Genomic DNA, 13,087 nt, shown 5'->3' on the forward strand with positions numbered 1-13,087 from the left:
GAGGCAAATTATTTTGGGAGGCAAATTATTTTGGCAAATTATTTTGGGAGGAAAATTATTTTGGGAGGCAAATTATTTTGGCAAATTATTTTGGGAGGCAAATTATTTTGGGAGGCAAATTATTTTGGCAAATTATTTTGGGAGGCAAATTATTTTGGGAGGCAAATTATTTTGGGAGGCAAATTATTTTGGAAATTTATTTTGGGAGGCAAATTATTTTGGGAGGCAAATTATTTTGGGAGGCAAATTATTTTGGGAGGCAAATTATTTTGGCAAATTATTTTGGGAGGCAAATTATTTTGGGAGGCAAATTATTTTGGCAAATTATTTTGGGAGGCAAATTATTTTGGGAAGCAAATTATTTTGGCAGGCAAATTATTTTGGGAGGCAAATTATTTTGGGAGGCAAATTATTTTGGGAGGCAAATTATTTTGGCAAATTATTTTGGGAGGCAAATTATTTTGGCAAATTATTTTGTCGAGAAACAGCTCCTAAAACATTATTTTACACTTTTGGTTATTGAGAAACAGCTCCTAAAACATTATTTGACACTTTTGGTTGTTGAAAAACAGCTTCTAACCATTATTTGACACTTTGGTTGTTGAGAAACAGCTCCTAGAACATTATTTTACACTTTTGGTTGTTGAGAAACAGATCCTAAAACATTATTTGACACTTTTGGTTGTTGAAAAACAGCTTCTAACCATTATTTGACACTTTGGTTCTGGTTATTTTGGGAGGCAAATTATTTTGGGAGGCAAATTATTTTGGCAAATTATTTTGGGAGGCAAATTATTTTGGGAGGCAAATTATTTTGGCAAATTATTTTGGGAGGCAAATTATTTTGGCAAATTATTTTGGGAGGCAAATTATTTTGGCAAATTATTTTGGGAGGCAAATTATTTTGGCAAATTATTTTGGGAGGCAAATTATTTTGGGAGGCAAATTATTTTGGCAAATTATTTTGGGAGGAAAATTATTTTGGGAGGCAAATTATTTTGGCAAATTATTTTGGGAGGCAAATTATTTTGGGAGGCAAATTATTTTGGCAAATTATTTTGGGAGGCAAATTATTTTGGGAGGCAAATTATTTTGGGAGGCAAATTATTTTGGAAATTTATTTTGGGAGGCAAATTATTTTGGGAGGCAAATTATTTTGGGAGGCAAATTATTTTGGGAGGCAAATTATTTTGGCAAATTATTTTGGGAGGCAAATTATTTTGGGAGGCAAATTATTTTGGGAGGCAAATTATTTTGGCAAATTATTTTGGGAGGCAAATTATTTTGGGAGGCAAATTATTTTGGCAAATTATTTTGGGAGGCAAATTATTTTGGGAAGCAAATTATTTTGGCAGGCAAATTATTTTGGGAGGCAAATTATTTTGGGAGGCAAATTATTTTGGGAGGCAAATTATTTTGGCAAATTATTTTGGGAGGCAAATTATTTTGGCAAATTATTTTGAGAGGCAAATTATTTTGGCAATTTATTTTGGGAGGCAAATTATTTTGGCAAATTATTTTGGGAGGCAAATTAATTTGGGAGGCAAATTATTTTGGGAGGCAAATTATTTTGGCAAATTATTTTGGGAGGCAAATTATTTTGGGAGGCAAATTATTTTGGCAAATTATTTTGGGAGGCAAATTATTTTGGGAGGCAAATTATTTTGGCAAATTATTTTGGGAGGCAAATTATTTTGGGAGGCAAATTATTTTGGGAGACAAATTATTTTGGCAAATTATTTTGGGAGGCAAATTATTTTGGCAAATTATTTTGGGAAGCAAATTATTTTGGGAGGCAAATTATTTTGGCAAATTATTTTGGGAGGCAAATTATTTTGGCAAATTATTTTACACTTTTGGTTATTGAGAAACAGCTCCTAAAACATTATTTGACACTTTTGGTTGTTGAAAAACAGCTTCTAACCATTATTTGACACTTTGGTTGTTGAGAAACAGCTCCTAAAACATTATTTTACACTTTTGGTTATTGAGAAACAGCTCCTAAAACATTATTTGACACTTTTGGTTGTTGAAAAACAGCTTCTAACCATTATTTGACACTTTGGTTGTTGAGAAACAGCTCCTAAAACATTATTTTACACTTTTGGTTATTGAGAAACAGCTCCTAAAACATTATTTGACACTTTTGGTTGTTGAAAAACAGCTTCTAACCATTATTTGACACTTTGGTTGTTGAGAAACAGCTCCTAAAACATTATTTTACACTTTTGGTTATTGAGAAACAGCTCCTAAAACATTATTTGACACTTTTGGTTGTTGAAAAACAGCTTCTAACCATTATTTGACACTTTGGTTGTTGAGAAACAGCTCCTAAAACATTATTTTACACTTTTGGTTATTGAGAAACAGCTCCTAAAACATTATTTGACACTTTTGGTTGTTGAAAAACAGCTTCTAACCATTATTTGACACTTTGGTTGTTGAGAAACAGCTCCTAAAACATTATTTTACACTTTTGGTTATTGAGAAACAGCTCCTAAAACATTATTTGACACTTTTGGTTGTTGAAAAACAGCTTCTAACCATTATTTGACACTTTGGATGTTGAGAAACAGCTCCTAAAACATTATTTTACACTTTTGGTTATTGAGAAACAGCTCCTAAAACATTATTTGACACTTTTGGTTGTTGAAAAACAGCTTCTAACCATTATTTGACACTTTGGTTGTTGAGAAACAGCTCCTAGAACATTATTTTACACTTTTGGTTGTTGAGAAACAGCTCCTAAAACATTATTTGACACTTTTGGTTGTTGAAAAACAGCTTCTAACCATTATTTGACACTTTGGATGTTGAGAAACAGCTCCTAAAACATTATTTTACACTTTTGGTTATTGAGAAACAGCTCCTAAAACATTATTTGACACTTTTGGTTGTTGAAAAACAGCTTCTAACCATTATTTGACACTTTGGTTGTTGAGAAACAGCTCCTAGAACATTATTTTACACTTTTGGTTGTTGAGAAACAGATCCTAAAACATTATTTGACACTTTTGGTTGTTGAAAAACAGCTTCTAACCATTATTTGACACTTTGGTTCTGGTTATTTTGGGAGGCAAATTATTTTGGGAGGCAAATTATTTTGGGAGGCAAATTATTTTGGCAAATTATTTTGGGAAGCAAATTATTTTGGGAGGCAAATTATTTTGGCAAATTATTTTGGGAGGCAAATTATTTTGGCAAATTATTTTACACTTTTGGTTATTGAGAAACAGCTCCTAAAACATTATTTGACACTTTTGGTTGTTGAAAAACAGCTTCTAACCATTATTTGACACTTTGGTTGTTGAGAAACAGCTCCTAGAACATTATTTTACACTTTTGGTTGTTGAGAAACAGATCCTAAAACATTATTTGACACTTTTGGTTGTTGAAAAACAGCTTCTAACCATTATTTGACACTTTGGTTCTGGTTATTTTGGGAGGCAAATTATTTTGGGAGGCAAATTATTTTGGCAAATTATTTTGGGAAGCAAATTATTTTGGGAGGCAAATTATTTTGGCAAATTATTTTGGGAGGCAAATTATTTTGGCAAATTATTTTACACTTTTGGTTATTGAGAAACAGCTCCTAAAACATTATTTGACACTTTTGGTTGTTGAAAAACAGCTTCTAACCATTATTTGACACTTTGGTTGTTGAGAAACAGCTCCTAAAACATTATTTTACACTTTTGGTTATTGAGAAACAGCTCCTAAAACATTATTTGACACTTTTGGTTGTTGAAAAACAGCTTCTAACCATTATTTGACACTTTGGTTGTTGAGAAACAGCTCCTAAAACATTATTTTACACTTTTGGTTATTGAGAAACAGCTCCTAAAACATTATTTGACACTTTTGGTTGTTGAAAAACAGCTTCTAACCATTATTTGACACTTTGGTTGTTGAGAAACAGCTCCTAAAACATTATTTTACACTTTTGGTTATTGAGAAACAGCTCCTAAAACATTATTTGACACTTTTGGTTGTTGAAAAACAGCTTCTAACCATTATTTGACACTTTGGTTGTTGAGAAACAGCTCCTAAAACATTATTTTACACTTTTGGTTATTGAGAAACAGCTCCTAAAACATTATTTGACACTTTTGGTTGTTGAAAAACAGCTTCTAACCATTATTTGACACTTTGGTTGTTGAGAAACAGCTCCTAAAACATTATTTTACACTTTTGGTTATTGAGAAACAGCTCCTAAAACATTATTTGACACTTTTGGTTGTTGAAAAACAGCTTCTAACCATTATTTGACACTTTGGTTGTTGAGAAACAGCTCCTAAAACATTATTTTACACTTTTGGTTATTGAGAAACAGCTCCTAAAACATTATTTGACACTTTTGGTTGTTGAAAAACAGCTTCTAACCATTATTTGACACTTTGGATGTTGAGAAACAGCTCCTAAAACATTATTTTACACTTTTGGTTATTGAGAAACAGCTCCTAAAACATTATTTGACACTTTTGGTTGTTGAAAAACAGCTTCTAACCATTATTTGACACTTTGGTTGTTGAGAAACAGCTCCTAGAACATTATTTTACACTTTTGGTTGTTGAGAAACAGCTCCTAAAACATTATTTGACACTTTTGGTTGTTGAAAAACAGCTTCTAACCATTATTTGACACTTTGGATGTTGAGAAACAGCTCCTAAAACATTATTTTACACTTTTGGTTATTGAGAAACAGCTCCTAAAACATTATTTGACACTTTTGGTTGTTGAAAAACAGCTTCTAACCATTATTTGACACTTTGGTTGTTGAGAAACAGCTCCTAGAACATTATTTTACACTTTTGGTTGTTGAGAAACAGATCCTAAAACATTATTTGACACTTTTGGTTGTTGAAAAACAGCTTCTAACCATTATTTGACACTTTGGTTCTGGTTATTTTGGGAGGCAAATTATTTTGGGAGGCAAATTATTTTGGGAGGCAAATTATTTTGGCAAATTATTTTGGGAAGCAAATTATTTTGGGAGGCAAATTATTTTGGCAAATTATTTTGGGAGGCAAATTATTTTGGCAAATTATTTTACACTTTTGGTTATTGAGAAACAGCTCCTAAAACATTATTTGACACTTTTGGTTGTTGAAAAACAGCTTCTAACCATTATTTGACACTTTGGTTGTTGAGAAACAGCTCCTAAAACATTATTTTACACTTTTGGTTATTGAGAAACAGCTCCTAAAACATTATTTGACACTTTTGGTTGTTGAAAAACAGCTTCTAACCATTATTTGACACTTTGGTTGTTGAGAAACAGCTCCTAAAACATTATTTTACACTTTTGGTTATTGAGAAACAGCTCCTAAAACATTATTTGACACTTTTGGTTGTTGAAAAACAGCTTCTAACCATTATTTGACACTTTGGTTGTTGAGAAACAGCTCCTAAAACATTATTTTACACTTTTGGTTATTGAGAAACAGCTCCTAAAACATTATTTGACACTTTTGGTTGTTGAAAAACAGCTTCTAACCATTATTTGACACTTTGGTTGTTGAGAAACAGCTCCTAAAACATTATTTTAAACTTTTGGTTATTGAGAAACAGCTCCTAAAACATTTTTTGACACTTTTGGTTGTTGAAAAACAGCTTCTAACCATTATTTGACACTTTGGTTGTTGAGAAACAGCTCCTAAAACATTATTTTACACTTTTGGTTATTGAGAAACAGCTCCTAAAACATTATTTGACACTTTTGGTTGTTGAAAAACAGCTTCTAACCATTATTTGACACTTTGGATGTTGAGAAACAGCTCCTAAAACATTATTTTACACTTTTGGTTATTGAGAAACAGCTCCTAAAACATTATTTGACACTTTTGGTTGTTGAAAAACAGCTTCTAACCATTATTTGACACTTTGGTTGTTGAGAAACAGCTCCTAGAACATTATTTTACACTTTTGGTTGTTGAGAAACAGATCCTAAAACATTATTTGACACTTTTGGTTGTTGAAAAACAGCTTCTAACCATTATTTGACACTTTGGTTCTGGTTATTTTGGGAGGCAAATTATTTTGGGAGGCAAATTATTTTGGGAGGCAAATTATTTTGGGAGGCAAATTATTTTGGCAAATTATTTTGGGAGGCAAATTATTTTGGCAAATTATTTTGGGAGGCAAATTATTTTGGCAAATTATTTTGGGAGGCAAATTATTTTGGCAAATTATTTTGGGAGGCAAATTATTTTGGAAATTTATTTTGGGAGGCAAATTATTTTGGGAGGCAAATTATTTTGGCAAATTATTTTGGGAGGCAAATTATTTTGGGAGGCAAATTATTTTGGCAAATTATTTTGGGAGGCAAATTATTTTGGGAAGCAAATTATTTTGGCAGGCAAATTATTTTGGGAGGCAAATTATTTTGGGAGGCAAATTATTTTGGCAAATTATTTTAGGAGGGAAATTATTTTGGAAAATTATTTTGGGAGGCAAATTATTTTGGAAAATTATTTTGGGAGGCAAATTATTTTGGGAGGCAAATTATTTTGGCAAATTATTTTGGGAGGCAAATTATTTTGGCAAATTATTTTGAGAGGCAAATTATTTTGGCAATTTATTTTGGGAGGCAAATTATTTTGGCAAATTAATTTGGGAGGCAAATTATTTTGGCAAATTATTTTGGGAGGCAAATTATTTTGGCAAATTATTTTGGGAGGCAAATTATTTTGGGAGGCAAATTATTTTGGGAGGCAAATTATTTTGGTTGTTGAAAAACAGCTTCTAACCATTATTTGACACTTTTGATGTTGAGAAACAGCTCCTAAAACATTATTTTACACTTTTGGTTATTGAGAAACAGCTCCTAAAACATTATTTGACACTTTTGGTTGTTGAAAAACAGCTTCTAACCATTATTTGACACTTTGGTTGTTGAGAAACAGCTCCTAAAACATTATTTTACACTTTTGGTTATTGAGAAACAGCTCCTAAAACATTATTTGACACTTTTGGTTGTTGAAAAACAGCTTCTAACCATTATTTGACACTTTGGTTGTTGAGAAACAGCTCCTAAAACATTATTTTACACTTTTGGTTATTGAGAAACAGCTCCTAAAACATTATTTGACACTTTTGGTTGTTGAAAAACAGCTTCTAACCATTATTTGACACTTTGGTTGTTGAGAAACAGCTCCTAAAACATTATTTTACACTTTTGGTTATTGAGAAACAGCTCCTAAAACATTATTTGACACTTTTGGTTGTTGAGAAACAGCTCCTAAAACATTATTTTACACTTTTGGTTATTGAGAAACAGCTCCTAAAACATTATTTGACACTTTTGGTTGTTGAAAAACAGCTTCTAACCATTATTTGACACTTTGGTTGTTGAGAAACAGCTCCTAAAACATTATTTTACACTTTTGGTTATTGAGAAACAGCTCCTAAAACATTATTTGACACTTTTGGTTGTTGAAAAACAGCTTCTAACCATTATTTGACACTTTGGATGTTGAGAAACAGCTCCTAAAACATTATTTTACACTTTTGGTTATTGAGAAACAGCTCCTAAAACATTATTTGACACTTTTGGTTGTTGAAAAACAGCTTCTAACCATTATTTGACACTTTGGTTGTTGAGAAACAGCTCCTAGAACATTATTTTACACTTTTGGTTGTTGAGAAACAGATCCTAAAACATTATTTGACACTTTTGGTTGTTGAAAAACAGCTTCTAACCATTATTTGACACTTTGGTTCTGGTTATTTTGGGAGGCAAATTATTTTGGGAGGCAAATTATTTTGGGAGGCAAATTATTTTGGCAAATTATTTTGGGAGGCAAATTATTTTGGCAAATTATTTTGGGAGGCAAATTATTTTGGCAAATTATTTTGGGAGGCAAATTATTTTGGCAAATTATTTTGGGAGGCAAATTATTTTGGCAAATTATTTTGGGAGGAAAATTATTTTGGGAGGCAAATTATTTTGGCAAATTATTTTGGGAGGCAAATTATTTTGGGAGGCAAATTATTTTGGCAAATTATTTTGGGAGGCAAATTATTTTGGGAGGCAAATTATTTTGGAAATTTATTTTGGGAGGCAAATTATTTTGGGAGGCAAATTATTTTGGGAGGCAAATTATTTTGGCAAATTATTTTGGGAGGCAAATTATTTTGGGAGGCAAATTATTTTGGCAAATTATTTTGGGAGGCAAATTATTTTGGGAAGCAAATTATTTTGGCAGGCAAATTATTTTGGGAGGCAAATTATTTTGGGAGGCAAATTATTTTGGCAAATTATTTTAGGAGGGAAATTATTTTGGAAAATTATTTTGGGAGGCAAATTATTTTGGAAAATTATTTTGGGAGGCAAATTATTTTGGGAGGCAAATTATTTTGGGAGGCAAATTATTTTGGCAAATTATTTTGGGAGGCAAATTATTTTGGCAAATTATTTTGAGAGGCAAATTATTTTGGCAATTTATTTTGGGAGGCAAATTATTTTGGCAAATTAATTTGGGAGGCAAATTATTTTGGCAAATTATTTTGGGAGGCAAATTATTTTGGCAAATTATTTTGGGAGGCAAATTATTTTGGGAGGCAAATTATTTTGGGAGGCAAATTATTTTGGCAAATTATTTTGGCAAATTATTTTGGGAGGCAAATTATTTTGGGAGGCAAATTATTTTGTGAGGCAAATTATTTTGGGAGGCAAATTATTTTGGGAGGCAAATTATTTTGGCAAATTATTTTGGGAGGCAAATTATTTTGGCAAATTATTTTGGGAGGCAAATTATTTTGGCAAATTATTTTGGGAGGCAAATTATTTTGGGAGGCAAATTATTTTGGGAGGCAAATTATTTTGGCAAATTATTTTACACTTTTGGTTATTGAGAAACAGCTCCTAAAACATTATTTGACACTTTTGGTTGTTGAAAAACAGCTTCTAACCATTATTTGACACTTTGGTTGTTGAGAAACAGCTCCTAAAACATTATTTTACACTTTTGGTTATTGAGAAACAGCTCCTAAAACATTATTTGACACTTTTGGTTGTTGAAAAACAGCTTCTAACCATTATTTGACACTTTGGTTGTTGAGAAACAGCTCCTAAAACATTATTTTACACTTTTGGTTATTGAGAAACAGCTCCTAAAACATTATTTGACACTTTTGGTTGTTGAAAAACAGCTTCTAACCATTATTTGACACTTTGGTTGTTGAGAAACAGCTCCTAAAACATTATTTTACACTTTTGGTTATTGAGAAACAGCTCCTAAAACATTATTTGACACTTTTGGTTGTTGAAAAACAGCTTCTAACCATTATTTGACACTTTGGTTGTTGAGAAACAGCTCCTAAAACATTATTTTACACTTTTGGTTATTGAGAAACAGCTCCTAAAACATTATTTGACACTTTTGGTTGTTGAAAAACAGCTTCTAACCATTATTTGACACTTTGGTTGTTGAGAAACAGCTCCTAAAACATTATTTTACACTTTTGGTTATTGAGAAACAGCTCCTAAAACATTATTTGACACTTTTGGTTGTTGAAAAACAGCTTCTAACCATTATTTGACACTTTGGATGTTGAGAAACAGCTCCTAAAACATTATTTTACACTTTTGGTTATTGAGAAACAGCTCCTAAAACATTATTTGACACTTTTGGTTGTTGAAAAACAGCTTCTAACCATTATTTGACACTTTGGTTGTTGAGAAACAGCTCCTAGAACATTATTTTACACTTTTGGTTGTTGAGAAACAGCTCCTAAAACATTATTTGACACTTTTGGTTGTTGAAAAACAGCTTCTAACCATTATTTGACACTTTGGATGTTGAGAAACAGCTCCTAAAACATTATTTTACACTTTTGGTTATTGAGAAACAGCTCCTAAAACATTATTTGACACTTTTGGTTGTTGAAAAACAGCTTCTAACCATTATTTGACACTTTGGTTGTTGAGAAACAGCTCCTAGAACATTATTTTACACTTTTGGTTGTTGAGAAACAGATCCTAAAACATTATTTGACACTTTTGGTTGTTGAAAAACAGCTTCTAACCATTATTTGACACTTTGGTTCTGGTTATTTTGGGAGGCAAATTATTTTGGGAGGCAAATTATTTTGGGAGGCAAATTATTTTGGCAAATTATTTTGGGAAGCAAATTATTTTGGGAGGCAAATTATTTTGGCAAATTATTTTGGGAGGCAAATTATTTTGGCAAATTATTTTACACTTTTGGTTATTGAGAAACAGCTCCTAAAACATTATTTGACACTTTTGGTTGTTGAAAAACAGCTTCTAACCATTATTTGACACTTTGGTTGTTGAGAAACAGCTCCTAAAACATTATTTTACACTTTTGGTTATTGAGAAACAGCTCCTAAAACATTATTTGACACTTTTGGTTGTTGAAAAACAGCTTCTAACCATTATTTGACACTTTGGTTGTTGAGAAACAGCTCCTAAAACATTATTTTACACTTTTGGTTATTGAGAAACAGCTCCTAAAACATTATTTGACACTTTTGGTTGTTGAAAAACAGCTTCTAACCATTATTTGACACTTTGGTTGTTGAGAAACAGCTCCTAAAACATTATTTTACACTTTTGGTTATTGAGAAACAGCTCCTAAAACATTATTTGACACTTTTGGTTGTTGAAAAACAGCTTCTAACCATTATTTGACACTTTGGTTGTTGAGAAACAGCTCCTAAAACATTATTTTAAACTTTTGGTTATTGAGAAACAGCTCCTAAAACATTTTTTGACACTTTTGGTTGTTGAAAAACAGCTTCTAACCATTATTTGACACTTTGGTTGTTGAGAAACAGCTCCTAAAACATTATTTTACACTTTTGGTTATTGAGAAACAGCTCCTAAAACATTATTTGACACTTTTGGTTGTTGAAAAACAGCTTCTAACCATTATTTGACACTTTGGATGTTGAGAAACAGCTCCTAAAACATTATTTTACACTTTTGGTTATTGAGAAACAGCTCCTAAAACATTATTTGACACTTTTGGTTGTTGAAAAACAGCTTCTAACCATTATTTGACACTTTGGTTGTTGAGAAACAGCTCCTAGAACATTATTTTACACTTTTGGTTGTTGAGAAACAGATCCTAAAACATTATTTGACACTTTTGGTTGTTGAAAAACAGCTTCTAACCATTATTTGACACTTTGGTTCTGGTTATTTTGGGAGGCAAATTATTTTGGGAGGCAAATTATTTTGGGAGGCAAATTATTTTGGGAGGCAAATTATTTTGGCAAATTATTTTGGGAGGCAAATTATTTTGGCAAATTATTTTGGGAGGCAAATTATTTTGGCAAATTATTTTGGGAGGCAAATTATTTTGGCAAATTATTTTGGCAAATTATTTTGGGAGGCAAATTATTTTGGAAATTTATTTTGGGAGGCAAATTATTTTGGGAGGCAAATTATTTTGGCAAATTATTTTGGGAGGCAAATTATTTTGGGAGGCAAATTATTTTGGCAAATTATTTTGGGAGGCAAATTATTTTGGGAAGCAAATTATTTTGGCAGGCAAATTATTTTGGGAGGCAAATTATTTTGGGAGGCAAATTATTTTGGCAAATTATTTTAGGAGGGAAATTATTTTGGAAAATTATTTTGGGAGGCAAATTATTTTGGAAAATTATTTTGGGAGGCAAATTATTTTGGGAGGCAAATTATTTTGGCAAATTATTTTGGGAGGCAAATTATTTTGGCAAATTATTTTGAGAGGCAAATTATTTTGGCAATTTATTTTGGGAGGCAAATTATTTTGGCAAATTAATTTGGGAGGCAAATTATTTTGGCAAATTATTTTGGGAGGCAAATTATTTTGGCAAATTATTTTGGGAGGCAAATTATTTTGGGAGGCAAATTATTTTGGGAGGCAAATTATTTTGGTTGTTGAAAAACAGCTTCTAACCATTATTTGACACTTTTGATGTTGAGAAACAGCTCCTAAAACATTATTTTACACTTTTGGTTATTGAGAAACAGCTCCTAAAACATTATTTGACACTTTTGGTTGTTGAAAAACAGCTTCTAACCATTATTTGACACTTTGGTTGTTGAGAAACAGCTCCTAAAACATTATTTTACACTTTTGGTTATTGAGAAACAGCTCCTAAAACATTATTTGACACTTTTGGTTGTTGAAAAACAGCTTCTAACCATTATTTGACACTTTGGTTGTTGAGAAACAGCTCCTAAAACATTATTTTACACTTTTGGTTATTGAGAAACAGCTCCTAAAACATTATTTGACACTTTTGGTTGTTGAAAAACAGCTTCTAACCATTATTTGACACTTTGGTTGTTGAGAAACAGCTCCTAAAACATTATTTTACACTTTTGGTTATTGAGAAACAGCTCCTAAAACATTATTTGACACTTTTGGTTGTTGAGAAACAGCTCCTAAAACATTATTTTACACTTTTGGTTATTGAGAAACAGCTCCTAAAACATTATTTGACACTTTTGGTTGTTGAAAAACAGCTTCTAACCATTATTTGACACTTTGGTTGTTGAGAAACAGCTCCTAAAACATTATTTTACACTTTTGGTTATTGAGAAACAGCTCCTAAAACATTATTTGACACTTTTGGTTGTTGAAAAACAGCTTCTAACCATTATTTGACACTTTGGATGTTGAGAAACAGCTCCTAAAACATTATTTTACACTTTTGGTTATTGAGAAACAGCTCCTAAAACATTATTTGACACTTTTGGTTGTTGAAAAACAGCTTCTAACCATTATTTGACACTTTGGTTGTTGAGAAACAGCTCCTAGAACATTATTTTACACTTTTGGTTGTTGAGAAACAGATCCTAAAACATTATTTGACACTTTTGGTTGTTGAAAAACAGCTTCTAACCATTATTTGACACTTTGGTTCTGGTTATTTTGGGAGGCAAATTATTTTGGGAGGCAAATTATTTTGGGAGGCAAATTATTTTGGCAAATTATTTTGGGAGGCAAATTATTTTGGCAAATTATTTTGGGAGGCAAATTATTTTGGCAAATTATTTTGGGAGGCAAATTATTTTGGCAAATTATTTTGGGAGGCAAATTATTTTGGCAAATTATTTTGGGAGGAA

Source organism: Protomyctophum bolini (assembly GCF_963924005.1).
Source record: "Protomyctophum bolini genome assembly, chromosome: 21".
NCBI classification, from domain to species: Eukaryota; Metazoa; Chordata; class Actinopteri; order Myctophiformes; family Myctophidae; genus Protomyctophum; species Protomyctophum bolini.